The sequence below is a fragment of the Prionailurus bengalensis genome, chromosome D1 (assembly GCF_016509475.1).
Source record: "Prionailurus bengalensis isolate Pbe53 chromosome D1, Fcat_Pben_1.1_paternal_pri, whole genome shotgun sequence".
NCBI lineage: Eukaryota > Metazoa > Chordata > Mammalia > Carnivora > Felidae > Prionailurus > Prionailurus bengalensis.
In genome coordinates, this window is record NC_057346.1 from 63,969,852 (window position 1) to 63,993,758 (window position 23,907).

The window sequence follows — 23,907 nt, forward strand, 5'->3', positions numbered from 1 at the left end:
TTGAGTCCTTACAAAGTCTCTCATATTACAGGGTTTGCTCTCATTTATTTTGAACAACAAACCACTGGATAGGGCAGTATGGTATGGTGACTAAGCTTGTGGACTCTGGAGCCAGACTGCCTGGTTTGGGGTCCAGACTCTGCCATTTACAAGCTTTGTGGCTTTTGAAAGTTACTTAACTTGCCTTTGCCTCAGTTTTCTCATCTATACAGTGGGTCTAAGGATTAAATTATTTTTTTACGTTTGTTTATTTATTTATTTATTTATTTTGAGAGAGACAGAGAGAGAGAGCATGAATATGAAAGCGAGAGTGAGAGCAGGGAAGAGCAGAGAGAGAAGGAGAGAGGAAATCCTGAGTGGGCTCCATGGTCAGCGAGGAGCCCCATCTCATGACCCTCAGATCATGACCTGAGCTGAAATCAAGAGTTCATCGCTTAATCCACTGAGCCACCCAGGCGCCCCTGGATTAAATGATTTAATATACAGAGAGGACTATGCACCTGGCACATAGTAAGTGCTCAATAAGTGCTATTTTTTACTCTTGTGGCAAGACTCATTAACCTGAAATGTCCTCGGCAATGCTATTTTGGATGCTTGTATAGATCACTTGTCACAGAATCCATTGTTAAAGAAGTTTAGCACAGCTTTGGTAACTATTCCTGGTGGTATGACCTCACAACTGCATGTGTTGGATGTCTCTAAATATGCTTTTAAAAGATTGCTTTAAAAAATAATACAGTAGTACTTGGGAGGGGCTTCTGGGGTGCTGGAAGTGTTCTATTTCTTGACTTCAGTGATGTTGTGTTTCGCTTTGTGACAATTTATTGAGTGGAACACTTATGATTTATGCTTTTGCTGTATGAGTGTTACTTCAGTAAGAGAAATTAACAACTGAAATTATTTTTAAAAGGCAATAATACACTAAGTGGGTTTTTAGAGGTCAAGAACATACTGTTGCAGGATACAGGCCAAAAACCAACTGCCCTAGTGTGATGTAAATGGCCCTTGTGACTTGGGATAAAGTTTCCAGTGACTGAATCATATGTGGATTCAAATTGTGCTGTGTCCTGTCCCCAACTCTTCACTTAGAGTGGAGAGAAGATCATCCATTCTGGGAAAATGGGTAAGATGACTAAAAGTGACCCTAATAGTAAGAAAGACACTGCTTTGGAGATGCATGCCAAGAGTATGAATAAAATTGTTCACTGAATTATGAGAATGGAAAAAAAGCAAATCTATAAGCCAATATATTTTTATATTATATATAAGCCAATATATTGATATATATATAGTTTATTATTTTATAAATCAATACCTGAATTTAAATATGTGTATAGTAAATTAACTATTGTAGTATGTATAGTATATGTGTAGTAAATTAACTAATAGAAGTAGACTTTTGATTATTTCATACTCATCCCTAAAGGTATAAGTTTTTGGGTTGGTCAAAAGCTCTTTGGATTTTCTCACTGGGAAAATGAGGTATCACCTTAGCTTTGGGTTGCTTGTGTTGTAAATGTGACAAATGGCAAGAGAAGTTAAGGGAGTGACTAAGGTTGCTCAGGGGCAGCATGTACATTGGGAAGAGAAGGGTGTTTAGGACAGATCCTGAGAAGCTCCAATATTTAAAGGTTGAAGAGAGGAGGAGCAGTCCTCAAAGAAAAGTGAGGAGTGGCCAGAGAGGGAGAGAAAAGAAAGGGAAGCGAGTGGTACCACTAAAGCCAAGGGAAAGGCCAAGAAAGAAGTCACAAAAGCAGGGAGTGGTCATCAAGGTTGAATGGCACAGAAGACGCCAGAGGTAAGGACTGAAGAGTATCCACTGGATTTAGCCAGAGGTAGGCTGCTGGTGACCTTGGGGACGATGGGGTTGGTGGAGTTGTAGCAGTGGAAACTAGTCAGCACTCAGTAAATGAATGAGCGAAAGGTGAGGGCCTGAAGACTTTGAGTACAGCCTGCTTGCTCCTTAAAGAGGCTTGACTGCAGGCAAGAAGAGAGATCAATCGCGGGGGGGGGGGGGGGGGGGGGGTAGACAGGTATTTTAGGAGGCCAGAGTTTTTCAAATGGGAGGACCTAAATGTATTTTCTTGCTTCCTCCATTTACTGAAGACACATGTAAGTGCCCACTATGTACCAGCTCTATACTTAAGATACATATTTAAGATATGACTAAAGAGTAAACTGTGAAGACATATCTGCAAATTGGTACTGGGGAGTATAATGATAGAGGAAAATATGGGATTGTGCACATAGAGGGGATTCCTCATCCAGCTCAGGGTTGGGATGTCAGCCAATGGTGTCACAAAGAGGATATTGGAACTGGATCTTGTAGGATAGTAGAAGCATAGCAAATGAAGAAGTTGGAGAAACAACTTTCAGGCAGAATAAACAGCAGCACCGTGTTCCAGAGCACAACAGCATTAAAGAAAATAGTTTCTGGCCATGGAGATTGGTGTGTAAGTGGTAGTGGTGGTGGTTCTGAGTAGATTGAGTTAGCTGGAGTGTAGGGAATATTGGCTAGTATGAAAGGGGAAACCAGAAAAAGTAAATGGGACCAAATCATGGAGGATATTATACATCATACAGAGGGTTTAGGCTCTGAGCAGCCATTGAAAGTTTTATTTAATGCAGGAAATAAAATGAGTAGGTTATGTGACATTAACATCATTATGGCTGCAATATTGAGGATCACAGGAGACGAGATATGAGTTAGTTTTAGTTGCCCAGCTTATACTGTAGTGAGGGTCTAACCTAAGTTAGTGATAGTAAGATTAGAAAAGAGGAGTAGACTATGAGAGAAATTATAGACTGACTAGAAGAAGTAGTGACAGGAGGATTCTAAGATGCTTTCCGTGTTCCTGGGTCATGTAGTAGTGATGTTGCTCGTAAAGTTGGGGAAACAAAGGAAAAGCAGGTTTGTGAAGAGAGAGATAAGATAATGAATCTGGTTTTGGAAACGATGAGGTTTTTTTTTTTCTTTTTTTTATTATTTTTTATTTTAACATTTTTTACTTATTTGTGAGACAGAGACAGAGCATGAACGGGGGAGGGGCAGAGAGAGAGGGAGACACAGAATCGGAAGCAGGCTCCAGGCTCTGAGCCATCAGCCCAGAGCCCGATGCGGGGCTCGAACTCATGGACCGCAAGATCGTGAGCTGAGCTGAAGTCGGCCACTTAACCGACTGAGCCACCCAGGCGCCCCGGAAACGATGAGTTTAAGGCATATGTGAAATAGCCGAATGAAGATGTCTAGTAGGTGGTTAAATATAAAATTTGGAACTCAGAAGAGACAGTTGAGTATTTTCAGAGGATAAATATTTGAGAGCCACCAGACTAAAGGTGGTTATGTAGAACCATGAGAATGGATGTGGTCACTTATGGAGAATATGTAGTGAAAACAGGTTGTGGGCAGCTTTTAAGGGGTGGATAACAAAAGAAGATTCATGCATGAGATTGGGAAGAAGCAACTGACAAGGTAAGAATTGAACAAGAGAGCGGTGCCCAATGTGTTCTCACAGAAGACAAGGAAAGAAACCGCTACAAAATGAGAATTGTCAACAGTAAAAATACCACAATAAGATGAGGTATGGCAGGTTTCCATTAGATTTTGGAATTAGGGCGGAGCTGATGACCTCAGTGATCAAAAGAGAGGAGGTGAAGAACAAATCTAGAGGCACCACACTTCCTGAATTCAAACTATACTACAAAGCTTAGTAATCAAAACAGTATGGTATTGACATAAAAACAGACACATAGATCAATGGAACAGAATAGGGAGCCCAGAAATAAACCTATGCATGTATTGTCAATTAATTTTTGACAAAGCTGCCAAGAATACACAAAGAGGAAAGGATACCATATTCAATAAAGGGTATTGGGGAAAGTGGCTATACACATACAAGAGAATGAAACTAGACCACTATCTTATACCATACATAAAAATCAACTCAAAATGGACTTGAATGTAAGAGCTGAAACTATAAACTCCTAGAAGCACTTCAACATAGAGGGTAAGCTCCTTAACATTGGTCTTGGCAATGATCTTCTGGATTTGACACCAAAAGCAAAGGCAACAAAAGTACAAACAAACAGCAAAGGAAATCATCAACAAAATGAAAAGGCAGCCTGTGGAATGGGAAAAAATATTTCCAAACCACATATCCTGTAAGGGGTTAATATCCAAAACATATAAGAAATTCATACAACTCGGTAGCAAAAAGCCCATAGCCTAATTAAAAAAGGGCAAAGGGCCTTAATGGATATTTTCCCAAAGAAGACATCCAAATGATCGCTAAGTACAGGAAAAGATGTTTAACGTCACTGGTCATCAGGGAAATGCAAATCAAAATCACAATGAAATATCACTTCATACCTGTTAGGATGTCTATTCCAAAAGCACAAAATAAACAATAAAATCAAGAGATAACAAATGCTGGTGAGGATGTGAAGAAACAACCCCCTGTACAATGTTGGTGGGAATGTAAACTAGTATGACCACTGTGAAAAACGTATGGAGGTTTCCCAAAAAATTAAAAATAGAACTGCCACATTATCCAGCAGTTTTACTTCTGAGTATATATCTGAAGGAAATGAAATCATTTCAAATAGATATCTGCACCGCATGTTCATTATAGCAATATTGACAGAAGCAAAGACATGGAAACAGCCTAAGTAAGTGTCTGTCAATGGATGAATGGATAAATAAAATGTGGTATGGATAGATAGATAATAAAACAATATTATTTAGCTTTAAAAATGAAGGGAACCCTGCTATTCATGACCACATAGCTGAAACTGGAGGCCATAATTCTAAGCGAAATAGGCCAGAAAGAGAAAGACAAATACTGCACTGTATCACTTGCATGTAGAATCTTTAAAAAAAAAAAAACAAAACTGAACTCACAGAAGCTTATAGGATGATGGTTACCAGGGGATAGGTGGGGGATGGGAAAAACGGGAAGAGATTGGTAAAAGGGTGCAAACTTTCAGTTAGAAGACAAATAAGGTCTGAGGATCTAATGTATGGCATGGTGAATATAGTTGATAATACTGTATTTTATAAATAAAATTTGCTAAGAGAAAGGATAGAGAGAGAGAGAGAGAGAGAGAGAGAGAGAGAGAGAGAATGGGAAAGAAACCAGACCACAGAGGGAGAAGGAGGGAGTGGAGGTAAAACGGTAGTGACTGTGTAAGAGTGAACACTTCATGGTCTGTGAAAGAAACCCAATTGAATTCACTGAGGAAAGAAGGGTATATTTAGTGGCCCAGGGTACCAAACCTGGGAGTTGACTGGCAAATGGAACAGAAACTCAAATACCACCAAGACTTCCTCTGTGTCTCTAGTTTCTGTTTTTCATTTTATTTTATTTTGCTTCATCTTCTCCTACTTATTTAAATTTTTTATTTTATTTTGGAGTTAATTTTAGATTGCAAAGTTGCCAAGATAGTATTGAGAGTTCCCACGTACCCTTCACCCGGGTTCCTCTAATGATAACATCCTAAATAATTATGATACATTTGTCAAAAACAAGAGGTTAACGCTGGTACATCACTGTCCACTGAACTCCAGACTTTATTCTGATTTCACCAGTTTTTTTTCCCACTAATGTTCTTTTTCAATCCCAGGGTTCAATTCAGGATACCACATTACATTTAATCTTCACGATTAGTCAGTCTCCTCTGGTCTGTGACAGTTTCTCTGTCTTTTTTTTTGTGTTTGTTTTTGTTTTTTTCATGACTTTGACAATTTTGTAGAGTACTGGCCAGTCATTTGGGGAAACATCCCTCAGTTCAGGTTTCTCGGATGCTTTTCTTATGATTAACCTGGAAAGAGGTGCCAGGGAGGTACAGTGCCCTTCTCATTCCATTATATTGGGTGTACATGATAGCAACATGAATTATCACTGGTGATATTGACTTTGATCGCTTCATTAAGGTTGTGTCTGCCAGATCTTTGTACTGTAAAGCTACTTTTTTTTTTCTCTTTCCATATTCTGTTCTTTGAAAGTGAGTTTCTAAGTCCCATAGTGAGGGAGGAGGAAATTAAGCTCCACTTCCTGGACGGGGGGCACATATGATCTACATTATATTATGTAGTATATTATTTGGAATTACTCTGTTTGGAAGATTCATCTCTTATCCTTCCTGATGTTTTACACTAATCTTAAAATTAATATTACATATGTGATTAGTCTAAAAAATAGGTAAGTAGGTCTTATTAAACACCAAAAAAAAAAAAAAAATCAGAAATCCTGGAGAAAGACTCCAAATGATCTGGGCTGACTCACATACCCATTTAGATCAATCTTGGGAACAGAGTCAAGGACAATTAAGAGGATGGCAGCTCCTATTTAGAATGATTGTTAAAAATGCTTTGGCATGAACTTGTCCTTTTGACCAGGGCATGCTTTGGTTCTTTCCTTGGTTAAGTGACCTCTCACTTAACCTTCAGACCTCAGCTGAAGCATCACTTAGTCACAGACCTCCTTCCTGACTTCTCCAACTAAATCAGTACATTTGATGGATTCTCATGGTGCCTGGTACTCCTCCTTTGTGGTAGTTACCACAATTGCAAGTTTCTGGTGTGTGAATACTTGATTAAATACCTAAATACGCCACTAAACAGTCTATCTGGTGTGTTCTTCTTTGTAGCACAGACTTGCTTGCGTGCACATAGGTGGTGTTCAGTCAATATTTGTTAAGGGTATGACTGATATGAAGTGGGCTTCTATTCCACAGTTGAAGAAAGGATATTACCGAGGTAGCAGAATCAAGGACCACTACTCAGTGAGTGCAGTGAGGAGAGAGAGGCAGTAGCAGGAGGCTGGGAGGAAGAGTGGGGAAGGGAGGGACTAATGGACAGCTGCTTGGAAGAAAGCAGCAGGACCATGTTTGACACTGTAGGTCAGGAGCTCACAGAGAGGCAATGACTGGTGGAGCAGGTCCCAGAGGAGAGAAGAGGGACTGGAGAAGTCATCATGAGTACAAGAAACAATTGTTTTTTAGCAGAAGAGATAGGAAGGGAAGGTGGGGAGGATGCAGAAAGTTCATGTGTGAGGGTATGATGGCAGTGGGGGAGGAGGGTGGACAGGACAGGGATTTGAGGCCATCAAATGATCGATCTCCTTCTCTCTGGAGGGGCGTTGGGGAGAGAGGCAATATGTTAGGGAACTTCAGGTGAGTGTTAAAGGAGTGGAGACACTGGTAAGGAGACTGATGGCCAGTTGAGGATGCTGTGAGAGGACAGAGGACACAGCCATAGCCACACTAAAGTCCTTGATGATAAGGAAGGGAGGTCACTTCATGACAGCGCTGAGGAGGGTGGAGGCTTGTATGACAACATGGTGTGATTCTCAAAGGTTGGTGCATGTGTGAAGTGGTTGTCTGTATTTGGACCTTGGGGAGCCCTGAGACTGGAGACTCCATCCCTCTTCTCCCCTGCCATGTGGAAGGATGTGCAGAAGTGAAGACGTGCTTAAGCAAAGTCAGTCTCTAGCAGAGGAAGTGGGGGCTCAGAGATATAAAAAGGGAATGAGAATTTAGGGGGTTGTCACCATGAAATGGGGGTTTCAGAACAGAAAAACTTGGGAGGTATGTCCACCCTGGAAAGGATTAAACAGCAGGGAAGCAGCCGAAGGAAAACTTAACTACAGGCAAGATCAGTGTGGGGATGACCAAATGAGAAAGGAAAGATGACCCAGAAGGCCTGACTTGTGAACAATGATCCTGAATGACAGAATAAGGGCTGACAGGTCTCGCTGGCTCTGTTACTCATTTGTTTCTTCTTAGTGCCAGAAGAGGCACTGGGTAGCATCAGAGCTTGGCTTCAGACTGCTCCACGCCTTAGCCCCCTGTTCAAATGCTCATGAGAAGCTGCAATCATCAGAACTCTTTGGTCCAGCCCAGCCCTGGAGAAACTGAGCAGGAGTATTAACAATGGCCAGAGTCCAGCATGGTCTGAATTGGGATCTTCCAAGACCAAGTATATTTTCCAGCCTCTGAAGGACTTCAGTTCCCCATAGACATTCTAGGACAGAAAAAAGGAAACTTTGATTCTCTCCGCAGAGCAAGAGCTAGAGGAAACAGAAGAGGATAGGATCTAGAACATAGGTGGAGGGATTAAACATGGAGAGGAGGAAGGACTCCTATCCTCTGGAATGGGAAGTAAAGAAAGCCAGTTTTTTTTTAATTTAATTTTTTAAAATGTTTATTTATTTTTGAGACAGAGAGAGACAGAGCATGAACAGGGGAGGGTCAGAGAGAGAGGGAGACACAGAATCCAAAGCAGGCTCTGGGCTGTGAGCTGTCGGCACAGAGCCCGATGCAGGGCTCGAACTCGTGGACGGACCATGAGATTATGACCTGAGCTGAAGTCGGATGCTCAGCTGACTGAGCCACCCAGGTGCTCCGCGAAGGCCGGTTCTTTCAATTTCAATTCACAGTGATCAATTTGCTGAAATTACCAATTTTGTCAATTTAACAAAATTTTATTTCTTTTAATTGTATGTATAGTTTACAACAACTTGCATGGTTGGGCAGATTTTAAGTACTTTTGGAAGATTTCTACAAAGTATCAGTTCACTCATTTGAAGTTTAGCTTAGCTTACTTTTAGTTTTAATTTATTTGCAGCTGTTTCACTGAAGTCATTTTGGCATGGCTGGCCAAAGTTCAGTGTATTCTAAGTTTTTCCTTCGAATCTATGACTTTTGGGAATGAGAACTTGTGTAGTTTGCTCTACAAGTGTTATGCGATGACTCAAATGTAAAAAAATTTTGGTAAACAATCATGGTGGGGGGTTCTATCTTCTAAAAGATTTTCTTTTCCTGTTTTTTTTTTTAAAATGTTTTTTTTTTAATTTATTTTGAAGGAGAAAGAGGGAGGGAGAGGGGCAGAGAGAGAGAGGGAGAGTCAGTCCCAAGCAGGCTCCTTGACATCAGTGCAGAGCCCGACTTGGGGCTCCATCTGATGAACTGTGAGATCATGACCTGAGCCAAAATCAAGGGTCAGTCACTTAATTGACTGAGCCACCCAGGTGCCCCTTTTCTAAAAGATTTTCAATCCAATAATTTGCCTTTTTATTTTTTTCCCAATAATTTGCCTTTTTAAAAACTTCTTTTTGTCCATTGCAATTTTAATAAATATATAGTTGTGGGCTGATTATGACCATACTGTTATTTTTTTGTTATTTTTTTTTCAACCTTTATTTATTTTTGGGACAGAGAGAGAGCATGAACGGGGGAGGGGCAGAGAGAGAGGGAGACACAGAATCGGAAACAGGCTCCAGGCTCTGAGCCATCAGCCCAGAGCCTGACGCGGGGCTCGAACTCACGGACCGCGAGATCATGACCTGGCTGAAGTGGGACGCTTAACCGACTGCGCCACCCAGGCGCCCCCATACTGTTATTTTTATACTGGTTGGTAGATGATATTAAGTTACTATAATAAGTGATAAAGTTAACTATATAAATTCCAATATAAACTCATTAATTCAAGATAATTATTCTAAGATATCATGATGACGATTGGTAAATGAGCCTTGTGCCATAGTGACATCTAAGAAGCATTGGTAGAATTTCTGCCAGTTCCATTCATATCAGAATAGGAAGACTGTACTTTAGAAAGATCTTACTTATTCTTATCCTTGAGTATGTAGTTATTACTTCTAAATAGTTTTTACTTTGATTTTGTTTTTTATGTTTTAGTTTTATTGCAATACAATTTATATACCCTGAAATTCATCTTTATGAAGTGTACAATTCACAGTGGTTTTTAGTGTATTCAGAGTTGTGTATCCATCACCGTATATTCCAGAGTATTTTCATTGAACCAAACGAAACCCCATACCCTGTAGCAATTACTCCCCATTCTTTCCTCCCCTCAGCCCCTTGCAACCAATAATTTATTTTCTGTATCTGTGGGTTTGCCTTTTCTGCATAGTTCATAGTGGAACTATACAGTATGTAGTCTTTTGTGTTTGGCTTCTTTTGCTTAAGAGTCTTATGCTCTACTGACTGAGCTAGCCGGGCAAGGACTTGGCCTCTTTCACTTAGCATGTTTTCAAGGTTCATCCATGCTTTACTTTACAATCTTTTAAATGTTTATTTATCTATTTTGAGAGGGGTAGGGGCAGAGAGAGGGGGGGAGAGAATCATAAGCAGGCTTCACACTGTTAGCACAGAGCTTGATGAGGGGTTTGATTTCACGAGCCATGAGATCATGACCGGAGCCAAAATCAAGAGTCTGACACTTAACCGACTGAGCACCCAGGTGCCCCTGTTCATCCATGGTTTAGCATGTATCAGTACTTCATTCCCTTTTATGACTGACTAATATCCCACCAGATGGATAGATCACATTTTGTTTATTCATTCATCAGTTGATAGACATTTGGATTTTTTCTCACTTTTTGGCTATTAGGAATAATACTATGAACATTTATATACAAGTTTTAGTGTGTACATATCTTTTTAGTTCCTTCGGGTATATACCTAGGAATGAACTGCTGGTATGTCATATATTGTAAACCGTGGTTCACATTTTGAGGAAATTATGAGAAAATGTTGCCAAACTTTTCTACAGAAGCTGCACCATTTTACATTTCTTCTAGGAGTGTATGAAGGTTCTAATTTCTCTACATCCTCTCCAACACTTATTATTCATCTTTTTTTATTATAATCATCCTATTGGGTGTGGAGTGGTATCTCACTGTGGTTTTGATCTGCCTTTCTCTAATGACTAATGTTTAACATATTTTTGTTTTCAACGTTTATTTTTGGGACAGAGAGAGACAGAGTATGAACCGGGGAGGGGCAGAGAGAGAGGGAGACACAGAATCGGAAACAGGCTCCAGGCTCTGAGCCATCAGCCCAGAGCCTGACACGGGGCTCGAACTCCCGGACCGCGAGATCGTGACCTGGCTGAAGTCTGACGCTTAACCGACTGCGCCACCCAGGCGCCCCTAACATATTTTTTTAAAAAATATTTATTTATATATTTTTGTGTGTGTGTGTGTGTGTGTGTGTGTGTGTGAGAGAGAGAGAGAGAGAGAGAGAGAGAGAGAGAGAGAGAGACAGAGGGAGAAAGAGAGCAAGCAGGGGAGGGGCAGAGAGAGAGGGAGACAGAGAATCCTAAGCAGGCTCTGCTTTGTCAGTACAGAGCCCCACGTGGGGCTCGAACTCATGATCTGTGAGATCATGACCTGAGACAAAATCAAGAGTCAGATGCTTAAGGGGCTGAGCCACCTGGGCACCCCTCAGCATCTTTTTATATGCTTATTGGCTATTTGTATATCCTCTTCTGTGGATTCTTTCAAGATTTCCTCTTGTCTTTAATTTTCTGTGGTTTGAATATTTTCTGTAGTTTGAATATTCTGTAGTTTTCTACACTTAGGTGTAAATTTTTTCCCCAGTATTTATCATACTTGGTGTTCTCTGAGCTTTCTGGATCTGGTGGTTTGGTGTCTGCCATTAATTCCAGAAAGTTCTCAGCCATTATTACTTCAGATATTTCCTCTGTTCTTTTTTTCTCTTTCTTTTTCTCTGGTATACCCATTATAATATACTTTTTTAAATGTTTATTTCGTTTTGGGAGAGAAGGAGAGAGTATGAGTGGAAAAGGGGCAGAGAGAGAGTGAGATGCAGAATCCAAAGTTGAGTCCAGGCTCTGAGCTGTCAGCACAGAGCCCAACAAAAGGCTTGAACTCACAGACCATGAGATCATGACCTGAGCTGAAGTCTGACGCTTAACCAACTGAGCCACCCAGGTGCCCCTATTATATATACTTTCTTATTGTTCCAGTTTTTGTTATTTTTTTTATTGTCCCATGGTTCTTGAATATTCTATTCTTCCCCGCCCCCCGCCCCCTGCTTTTTTCTCTTTGCTTGTCAGCTTGGGAAGTTTGTATTAAATGTACCTTCAAGCTTATTGATTCTTCCCTTGGCTGTGTCCAGTCTACTGATAAGTCCATCAAAGGCATTCTTCATTTCCATTACAATGTTTTAAATTTCTAGCATTCCCTTTCAATTCTCTCTTAGAGTTTTCTTCTCTCTGCTTACATCATCCATTTCTTCTTGCATGCTGCTCACTTTTTCCATTAGCACCCTTAGCACATAACCATAGTTATTTAAAATTTCCCATAGTTCCAAAATCTGTGCCATATTGAGTGTGGTGCTGATGCTTGCTTTGTCTTTTCAAACGTTGTTGCCTTTTACCATGCCTTGTAATTTTTTGGTTGAAACTGAACATGATTGATCAGGTAAAAGGAACTGAGGTAGATGTCTTTAGTTTGAGATTTTATGATTATTGGCTGGGAGTTAGGTAGTGTTTACTGTGTGCTGCAACTGTGGTATTGGAGGTTAAATTTTCCTCTAGTGCCCTTGTTTTTGTCCTCCCTGTTGTGCTGGGTTTCCCTAGAGACTCCTTACTAAATAGCGTCTGAGGCTTGCGGTTCTTTTAGCCCTGATTCCTTTTATTACACAGGAGCCCTGTTGATGTGATGATAAGGTGTGGGGGAAGAAGAACTATTCTATAGTCCTTTTAATGAGCTTGTGTCCTTGGGCTATGACTTTCACAAATGTCTCTGAGCTTTTCTCCCCCACTTCTCACCTTAGCCTTCCCACCTTAGGACAGGAAGGCTAGAAGTAGCTGAAATTGGGTATGTTCCTTCCTCCATGTCAGTTAGACTCTGGTAAACCCATGTTGCTTAGGCTCTAGTAAAATAGTTTCCCTGGAGGGCAAGACTTGCTAAAGAGAACAGACAGACCACTCTGTGCATCATTCATATTCTGTCCTCCTTCAGGAAGCATGAGGAAATTTTCTCCAGATCTTCACAGTGAGAACCTGGTGGGGCTCCCAATTCTTGTCAAATGAGAAAGTGGCTATATACATTATTTGGAGAAATACCTATTCAAAACCTTTTTAAAATTGGGTTATTTGTCTTTTTTGTTTTTGAGAGGTGAGGATTCTTGATATATTCCTGGTACAAGTTCCTTATCAGATATATGATTTGCAAATATTTTCTTCCATTCTGTGGATTGTTTTCATCTTCTGAATGGTGTGCTTTGGATTATGACAATTTTAAATTTTGATAAAGTCTAATTTCCCTTTTGTTGCATATTCTTTTGGCATCATATCTAACTAAGAAACCATTGTCTAATCCAAGGACAAATTTACTGCTATGTTTTCTTCTAATGGTTTTATAGTTTTAGGTCTACAATCCATTTGAGCTAATTTTCATATGTAGTATTAGGTAGGGATACAACTTTACTCTTTTTTATATAGATATTTAGTCCTAGCATCATTTGTTGAAAAGACATCTTTCCTCATTTAATTTTTTTCCATCCTTATCAAAAAATAAGTTGACCCTAAATTTAGGTTTATTTCTGGCCTCTTAATTCTATTCATTGAACTATTTCTTATGCCAGTACCACACAGACTTGGTTATATGGTAGAATTTTTTTAAATCAAGAAGTAAAGTCCTCCAGCTTTATTCTTTTTTTTTTTTTCTTCAGGATTATTTTGGCTATGCTGAGTTTCTTAAATCAATTTGAGGAGTATTTTCATCTTACCAATATTAATACTTCAAATCCATGAATGTGTATTTTTCCATTTATTTAGGCATTTTTAGATTTATTTCAATAATGTTTTGTAGTTTTCAGTGTATAAATCTTATATTTCTTTTGTTAAATTTATTCCTAAGCATTTTATTCTTTTCAATGCTATTACAAACAGAATTTTGTTTTTATAATTCCTTTTTTGGATTGTTCTTTGCTGGTGTGTAGAAATACAACTGATTTTTGCATACAATTAATTTTTGTATACCAATCTTGTATCTTGTAACCTTGCTGAACTCATTTATTAGTTTTATTATTATTATTATTATTATTATTATTATTATGTGTATTCTTTGGTAATTTCTACATATAAGATCGTGTTACTGCAAATAATAATAATTTTACTTCTTCCTTTCCAATACATATGTCTTTTATTTCTTTTTCTTGTCCAGTTACTCTGGTGGTGCCTCCAATGCAATGTTGAATAGAAGTAGTAGGAATAGACATTCTTGTCCTGTTACTGGTTTTAGAGACAAAATACCCAGTCTTTTAATATTAAGTATGATGTAAGCTGTGCGTTTTTCATACATGTCCTTTTTTATGTTGAGAAAACTCTTTTTTCCTAGTTTATTGAATGTTTCATAATGAAAATGTGTCAGAGTTTGTATAATGCTTTTTGTGTGTCTACCTAGATAACCATGTGGTTTTGTTTTTTATTCTATTGACATGATATGTTGTATTACATTACTTGCTTTTAGAATGGTAAACCAACCTTATATTCTGGGGATAAACACCACTTGTTAAGAGCATAAAATTCTGTTTCTATGTTGTTGGATACAGTTTGCTAGTATTTTGTGGAGGAATTTTGCATCTAAATTCTTAAGTGATATTGGTGTGTGTGTGTGTGTGTGTGTGTGAGAGAGAGAGAGAGAGAGAGAGAGAGAGTTCTTGTGAGGTGTTTTTCTTGTTTTAGTATAGGGTAATACTTGCCTCACAGAATGAATTAGAAAGTGCTGTTTTTAGCTGTTCTTAATTCATAGATTGACTTATCAGCTTGATCAAGTGAGTATTATCTATTTATTTTAGGCATCTGAATTCTAAGTGTCTGATATGAGCACCACACAAAAGTGACATTCAACAGAGTTTGACTGAAATCTGGTACACAACAGATCTAATGAAAAGACTGATAAAACTAAAACTAAAAGTAAAGTAAGTCAAACTGAAATGAATTGAAACTGTGACACAAAGCTATTAAACCTTCCCATGTAACACAATTTCTATAAATTTGATAAGTTATTGACAAACATTTTTGGTGACTTGATAATTTTATCAGATTGGATTTTGGTGTCAAACTTCAAGTTTGATAAATTTGAAAAAATTGCTGAGTGACTTTTGAGTAGCATGGTCATTGGATGAATTGTCTTCAGTAATAGATTTTCAACTAATTGCCTAGTTCCTGGATGCAGATAAGGGTCAGGAGAATAGGAAATTGGGAAGATGATGCCTACAGTCTCCATTTTTTTTTTTTTTTAAAGTATGAGGTGAGGTTAAGTAAGAGATGAAGGTGAATCAAAGAGTTTAAGAAAAGCAGAGAAAGTGTGCAGGAGTCACAGAGATGACAGGATTGAGTAATCCAGGTTTGTTGAGTTGTGCTCAGGGTCCAGCTCTATTGATTCCAGTTCCAATGGTCGTATAATATTTTTTCCTAAGAGCTCTCAGTGATGAGGGCACAAGAGAAGAGGAATCTGGGATTAGTAGGTAGGTGGGAGAGGAAGGCATGGGATTGAATAGGAACTGCCATGAGAACAGATGAAGTATTGGATCATGACATCCAGGCTGTGTTGAAAAGGAAGAAAGGCCTGGTACACAAAGGGAGAGAGAGTTCAAACAACTAGATTTACAAGAAGTTGAAAGTTTGGTATGTGTGCAAGGGGATGAGAGAACCAGAGGCAAGAAGCTGGATGTAGAGAATGAGCTTCTGGAGGATAAAGTATCAGGGGTGAAGTAGATCTGGTCATGAAAGGTCAGAGTTCTGCTAAAGAGACTGGGGTGGATGAATGCGTTTCAGGAAAGAACAATAAAGAGCTGTGGGGTCTTGGATGGGGCATCCGCATTGATAGAATGGTAGTAGGTCTTGGGATGATGAGCAAGACTCTGGACCTAAGACTTTACTGAATGTGTGAGTGATCAGAAGCTATGTTCCCCTATCTTTATCCCCAATCAGCCCAGCATGAATGACACAGCCTGTTATAAAAAGGGTAGAGGGAGGAGCTGATTCTGTTTGTAAAACTCCTCCAGAGATGCCTTTGACCTTTCTGTTTTACTTCTATCTCTGCTAGTTCCATGTTGACCTCTGAGTCATATTTTGAATTCATGATATTCTATTCTCTGTCTGCTGTAGCCCATCGTGTTAGATCTCTGACTGACTGAACTTAACCATTCATTAAAAAAAAAATACTTTTGGGGCGCCTGGGTGGCGCGGTCGGTTAAGCGTCCGACTTCAGCCAGGTCACGATCTCGCGGTCCGTGAGTTCGAGCCCCGCGTCGGGCTCTGGGCTGATGGCTCGGAGCCTGGAGCCTGTTTCCGATTCTGTGTCTCCCTCTCTCTGCCCCTCCCCCATTCATGCTCTGTCTCTCTCTGTCCCCAAAAAAAAAAAAAAAAAAAGTTGAAAAAAAAATTAAAAAAAAATACTTTTAATGTTTATTTATTTTTGAGAGGGAGAGACAGAGCATGAGTTGGGGAGGAGCAGAGAGAGAGGGAGACACAGAATCCGAAGCAGGCTCCAGTCTCTGAGCTGTCAGCACAGAGCCTGACACAGGGCTCGAACCCATGAACTGGGAGATCATGACCTGAGCTGAAGTAGGACGCTTAACCAACTGAGCCACCCAGGCGCCCCTCGTTTGTACTAACATGATTTTTCATCAAAGGCAGACATGTCAAACTGCAAGCTTTGCCAACTGACTTCCTGTAGGTTGTTGGGTCAGCAGGTGCTCTAGGCATGCCTCAGCAGCTTAGGCCAAGACCATCAGAAGACCATCAGGAGAAGGTGGTATAACCAGTGCTTCGAGTCCAAAAAGAGAAAGAACGTTCAATAAAGGTAGAGGAACTAATGGGGTTCCATAAAGCCACAATGGGGAATAGGACAGCTCTCCTCCTCCCGCTTTGCCCTCAACCCAAGATTTTTTACTTTTCTCTCAATTTATATATACCCTTAAGTGTCACCATAACTAAGGCTTAGCAAAGGTACTTATCATAAAATTGTCTTAGTCTTTACAGGCTCCAAAAATAAAATACCACAGACTGGATAGTTTATAAACAACAGAAATTTATTTTTCACAGTTCTGGAAGCTGGGAAGTCCAAGGCCAAGGTGCTAGCACAGTCAAGTTCTGGTGAAGGACCCTCTTCCTGGTTCATAGCCAGTGGTTTCTCATTGTTATCTCACATGGTGGAAGGGGCAAGGAATCTCTGTGGGTCTTCTTCATAAGAACACTAATCTCATTCATGAGGGCTTCACCATAACCTAGGCACATCTCAAAGGCTCCATCCCCTAATACTGCCATATCAGGCATTAGGATTTCAACATATGAATTTTGGGAGGACACAAACATTCAGACCACAACAAAAATGAATACATTAACCTTCAAAATTTATTTTTAAAATCTGCTTTCCTCTCAAGTTGCTGGTATATCTCTACCCTGTTTTCCCTTTTCTTTTTTTTTTTCCTTACAGTTTATTTATTTTGAAAGAGAGAGAGACAGACAGAGAGAGAGAGAATGAGTGGGGGAGGGACAGAGAGCGATGGTGAGAGAGAGCATTCCAAGCAGCCTCCACACTGTCAGTACAGAGCCCAATGTGGGGCTCAAACTCATAAACCATGAGGTCATGACCTGAGTTGAAATCAAGAGTTTGACACTTAACTGACTGAGCCATCCAGGTGCCCCTTCTCCCCCCCCCCCCCCCCCCCGTTCATTGTCATACTTCTCAAGTTGTCTTTAGGATTGTTGATTTTGCCTCTCTCAAGAGACTGCTCTATCAGAGGTCAGCAGTGAACATCCTCATTTCCAAGTTCAATGGCTAAAGATACTCACTAATCCACTACTCTGGAGCCTGGCCAACATTAGGTTCTGAGAATACAAAATTATCTAGTGTCTGCCCCCAAGAACTCAATCTATTGAGGGAGATAGACACAAATGGATATTTTTGACACCCTCTTTCTCTGGATTTTGACACACCAATGTTCTAGTTGTGGTCCTTCTTTTCGTCCTCCTCAGGGAATTTCTTTCTCTGTCTGGCCTTTGAATGTTGCTATCTCCTAGACCTTCTTTTTCTCTTACTGTGTATTTTTTGAGTAGGAAATCTCATCTAGTATAATTGCTTCAACTCCCCTGTGTGTGTGACTCTCACATCTGTATTGTTAGCTTACGCATATCCTCTGACCTCCAGAATAACTGTTCGAGACAGCTCCTTAACACAAATATGCCTACAACAAAGTTCAGCACAGTGATCTCAAATCTGCTTTTCCTCTGCTATCCTTGTTCTCTGTGAATGTAATTACTCCACGCAACTGCCCAGGTAGAAACCTGGTGTCATCCTCGACTCTTGTGTTCTTCCTCTCCCTCATGTAACTACATACAATGTCTAGTCTCTTGTCTCCTCTGTAGCTGTCTGGTCAGCTTCTCTCCATCTCCCCTGCCTCTGGCCTCATCTAGTCTTCTACCAACTCCCTCTGGATTCATTAACTAGCCTCCTATTTGGTTTCCTTGCTTCTAGTCTTGCCCCTCTGACCCATGCACGAATAATCTTTCTGAAATGTAAATCTGATCCCTTTTCTCCCCATTTCAAAATGCTTCAGTGGCTTTCCCTGGTCTTCAGTATAAAAACTAAGCACTTTATCATGTCTTACAGGGCCCTTTGTAACCTGATCTTGCTTGGCTTTCCTGCTTCATTTCCTCCACTTCTTCCTCAAATACTAAATCCCAGCTGTACCAAATTACTTACTTGGAATTTCTCAACCACTCCATGCTGTTTCATAATTCAGTGCATTTATACCTGCAGATCTTGCTGCCTGTAATGTCCTCCAAGCTGACTTCTTTCCCCCATGCTTAATGAATACCTATTCATTCTTTAGGATTTAGCCCTTGTATTGTTTCCTCTGAAAAATTCCACGCTCACCTTCTTTCTTGGTACTCAGTATGCCTGTGTGCACCACTTTCATAGTATCTGTCTTACTATATGATCTTCTCCCTCAAAATGGCCAGCTGGGTCTCTGTATTTTCTGTATTTCCATAGTGCTTTGAATGTAGAAGGAATACGCTTGCTAAATAGATTTGATAATTATTTTTTTGAGAGCCTATGTGCATTGTACTAGAAATTGTGAATTTTGCAGGTTCTCTTGCCTATCTTAAAGGCAATTTCTCAGTCTTCTTCATAGCTTCTATATCCTGTCTGTCCCATAATGTCTGAACTCAGCCTCCTTTCCTGCTATATATACACTGAGTCACCCCATCCATTTCCTTAGCTTTGATTGCCAACGACTCCCAAAATGTTCTCGCAGTGAAGAACTCTTTCCTAAGCTCCAGATGCTCTCAGGCATCTCAAACTCAGCACATACAAAAATGAAACCATTTTTCCTTCTGGGACAAAAGAAAAAAATACTTGTAAGAAAGATTCTGAGATCATTTTAAGGAAAAGCAATTACAAATTAAGTCAGAACAATGGCAGAAAATTTTCAGTGATATCTCTAGGAACATTTTTTTTTTTTTTTGTATTTTCATCTCCTTGAAAGTGAACAGCAGTAAAACTCCAACGTTGTGCTTCTTGTGCTGGGCTACACAGTAGTATGTCAGGGTAAATGTGAAGCCACAGTGTAAACAGGCTCACCTTCCTATAGCATCAATTTTGACAGGAAACTTGTGTGTCTAATTTACAATATTTAATTTGTAAGAGGAAAACCAGTTTTTATATTAAACATGTATTATGGAACAGAATTTAGAATGTCAGAAAAGTTTAAACTTTTTCCCTTGAAATATAACACACAGACCATTTCTATTATTAGGGCATCTGAAATTTAACTACCAAATTCAAGTCCCAGGGTCAGAGGAGAGCTATAATATGCCCATGCATTTAAGGGCAGGGAGAGGAAAGCCTAAGGATACAAACATTACCCTGCAGTGAACAATGGGCAATCAGCTTTGCAGGAAGTTCTTTTTCAGATGAAATGGGAGGAAACCAGGGAAGGGAGGAATTACTGAGCCCAACCAAAATGCAGACCTAGGCTGACAAACTTAGCACAGTGCACTGATTCGGTCAATAGACGTTTATAGATGCCCACTTTGTCCCATGTTCTCTGTTGGGTGGCATGATAGTAAATTAGATATGTCCCTCTACCCCCAAGGAGTTTGCAATCTAGTGATGGTGGTGAACAATGTAATTGTGTCATTGCTATAATGAAGGATGTGCAACATGAAACTGGACTACTGGAAATACCAGGAATACTGGAAATATGTCGTTTTGCTTGGGGGAATTCAGTGAATAAGTCACAAGAGACATCATTTCAGCTTCTGGTTAAAACTTGGGAAAAGTATAGGTGTCTTCTGCCGATAGGTTGGTTAGAAATATTTCAGGAAGTTGGAATATGAAATGTGTGGGAAATGAATAAAACACACACATTCTTTTTTTTTCCTTTAATGTTTATTTATTTTGAGAGAGAGAGCGAGAGAGCAAGAGAGTGAGCACGCGTGCAAGACACACACACTCTTGACAGTCATTATGAGCATGTAAATCCCTGGAGAGGAAGGACCCCATTTCTTTAGTCTTGGTATTTCCAGCAGTGTAGCTTAGCACTGTGCCTGCATAGTACCATGTTTATTGGTTTTGTCAAGCTCAGCTATCGAGTTGAATGTCATGGATAACATATGGCTCACTCCTCCTCACTTAATAAGCATATTATGAATCAGGTCCTATGGTAGGAAGAGTTATCCAGCAGATTTGAGTCCTAGTTCCCGGCTTTGGGAGCTCCGCTGAGTGGAGTCAGTGAAGCAGACAGGCACTTTGATAGGCATATGCCCAGAAGACTGTAACTGCACACAAGGAGGAACCTAGTTCTGTTTGGAGGGTTGTGTGAAGTTTGGAGGTAGCCTCAAAAAAGTGACTTCTGAGGAGAGAATCACATGATTAGTAAGAAGTAACGTGAAAGGAGGCAAGCTATAGTAGAAGCCTCGTGCACAAAGGTATGATATATTCAGAGAAGAAGTAATTTCCTAGGAAGGATAGCAAATAGTGGTAGAAGAGGCTGAGAGGCGGCTGGGCCAGGCCATCGAATGCCTTTGTGTCACGAGAGAAGTCTGGATTTTATCCAGCAAAGGCAATGGTGAGTCACTGTAATATTGGTTCAGATCAGTGTTTTTCAAAACACAGGTTATAAACCGTTAGTTGTAAAAGTTATTTTAGTGAACTGGCACCAGCATTTAAAAAAAGTAACAAGAAAAGACTTGACAATATCAGTGTGCATCATATTTGTTAAGGTAAATAATATTTTGTGATGCTTTTGCTTCAATTACATATATGTGAATAGTACTCTGATGTAAAATATTTTTTGATCTGTGGGTCATAGTAAAGCATTTTTGAGAAACACTAAAGGCTCAGTGGTACAAATCAATATATCAGATTAGTTTTGGTAGCAATTAACAGAAAACCCAGGGCAAGTGGGAAGAATCACGAAAGATTATTACTATATAGTTTCTTTTAGTTGTTCTGACCTACCATTCCGTGTTATCTTCAGCCTAAAGCCAGTTATGGCACTCACAATAACATGCTACCTTATTCTTATCAAGCACAGTAGAGACCGGATTCTTACTGCTTCAAATTAGTTTAGGCCTGTCCATCGCTGAGCCCATTAACAGCAAGGGAATGGAAATACTAGGACTACCTTTGACTAATGAATGTTTGGGAACCAACTGCTGTAGCTGTAGGGAACTAGAGTGCAACGTGGTAAATTCAGGGCATTACAGAAATATTGTAGCAACACTTAGGTTCACAAAGCAAGGAACTTAGGTGTGGGGATGGTCAGAGGAGCCACCCCAATGCCAAAAGTCCATGTACAAGTTAGGCAGGTAAAAGGGGGAGAGTTCTCTGGGTAGTAGAGGCTGCATGAACAAAAGATAATAAGGGGAGCTCTGCACAGGGAAAGTCAAAATAAGGACTTCCATGCTTCCTGAACATAAAATTGGAGGCAAGGGAGGGAAATGGAGCAGTGAACAGATGCCTGGTCACCAAGGGGACCATGGTAAGGAACCTGGATTCTTTCCCCATAGGAAAGGAGGAGGCACTGTAGATCATCAGAGAACTAAAACATCACATTTCTCTTACTTCATCTGCAGTGTGGAGGGAGGCAAGTTAGGAAGGAGGCTTTTGCAGTAATCCGAGATAGAGATGTCTTAGATTTCAGACTAGGGAGAGATGACTGCAGATTTTAGAAACATTATGGAAATAAAAGCAACAAGACTTGTTCATTTGACTATAGAATATGTGTAAGTAAGCAGTGCCTGGCTTTTGTAGTGTCTCCTTTGGATACTGGGCTGTACTACATTACGTCACTGGTTTGGTGAAGCTGGAGTACACTTGTCATTTTTTGAAAGAAGTGGGCATAGCTGTCAACCTTGCCATAAAGAACTGGGGCCCAAGACAGAGAACCTGTGAAAGTAAAGAGGGAACTCCAGTTTATCTGGGCCCCTGTCTTGAGGGTTTGGAATTTATTAAAGAGGTACTTAGATGGATTTTGAGGGCATATTCCACCGAGGTGAAAAAAGTTATTTACAGGCCAGATTAGAAAACGGATGTGTTGTTGTTTCTTTCCCTTGTGTTATCCCTGAGCCTTTAGTAAGTGTTCTAGGACTCATGTATTCTTGTATGGGCCAAAATATTAAAGATGCACTGTCCCTGAGGCCATCGTGGCAGCAGAAGTGGCACTTCGGATTGTGAGTTCCTTGACGGCAAAGGTTGTTTCTTCTCACCTCTATATCCTTAGTACCTAGCCTAGGGCCTGACATATACCAAACAGTTGATCAAGATTGTATCCCTAGGGACTAAAATGATGCTGGATAGTAGCAGATGCTTAGATGCTCAGGAACTGTTGAAAGCCCCAAGGGGAGGTCTGTTTCTGGGGACTGAGAGGAAAAGCTAGTAGAGTCCAGCCATAACCCACCTGTGATAATACTTAACAGATGCAGTTTTAATTCTAAAGAAAGTACTTTCTCTAGGAGTTGGGGATTACTCCAAGATATCTAGGTGAGGTGAATGAATGTTCATGCCAAGAGGATAGGAAGGGGGTGAATTTGGGGGAAGCATTCAGAATTGTAGGTTTATTGAAAAAATGCTTTGTGTATCTATGATATGCCACTAAAAACATGTCAGAAAGAGCTTTCTGGCAATAGTGTGAAGGACAAATTAGAGGGAAAGAGATGGAAGAACCCTGTTGGGAGCAGATGAATTTTAAGCCTAGAGCGGCTGCAGTGACATAGCCTAGAGCTCTGTCACTAGATCAGTGACCCCCTCGACCCTCACCTTATTTTCTGACAATGGTTAGGTTCAGCAAGCCAATTACACTCTGAAGGTCCAGCCTAAGATAAAATTTCTTCTTTTCACTGTGCTAGAGAAACAGGAATTGTCAGGCCTTGCTGTCAAGTGTTCAGGCAGGAATGATAGTTATAAGTCTTCCCATGACTACTACCCCGGTCAAACCTGTGAGCCTGAGGAATGGGGAGCCTGGCTGGGCTAAGTGTGGGTTCACAATAATTAGTGGATATAAAGGAGCTTCCCACTTCTCCTATGCCGTGGCCATTCGGAAGCCGGATTTCCCTTTTCTGAATTCCCAGAGAAGCCCAGATTTGACAACAATAAAAGCTTCCAGGAAATTCCCAGCACATTTAACTTCCTAATCCTTCTCCTACTTCAACCATCTCCTTTATTCCCCCACCCCCAACTCCAAGAGGAAGGGGCTTATCCTTTACTGAATGCTTCCACTGACGCTGGCCAGGACGGTAGTACATCCGAGTTCTCAGGTCCTGTCCTCTAAGGTCTATTCAGGGCTGAGGGGAACACATGGGGGTAATATGTGATCCTGCCTAGAAACAGAGGAATAGTTGTAGTGTTTCTTGAAGTTTCCCAAAGTATCAGATTATTATGGGAGGTTCAATTCTAGGTGTTCAATTCTAGGTCCCTGTCAGGGAGTAATCTTTCTCTAAGAAATCCTAGGGGCTCAATCTCTATGCTAGATGTCAAAACTCAATCACCTTTGGAGGCCAGTTTGGAATTATAGGATACGTGCCCCATATAAACTGGCATTAAGAAAAACAAAACT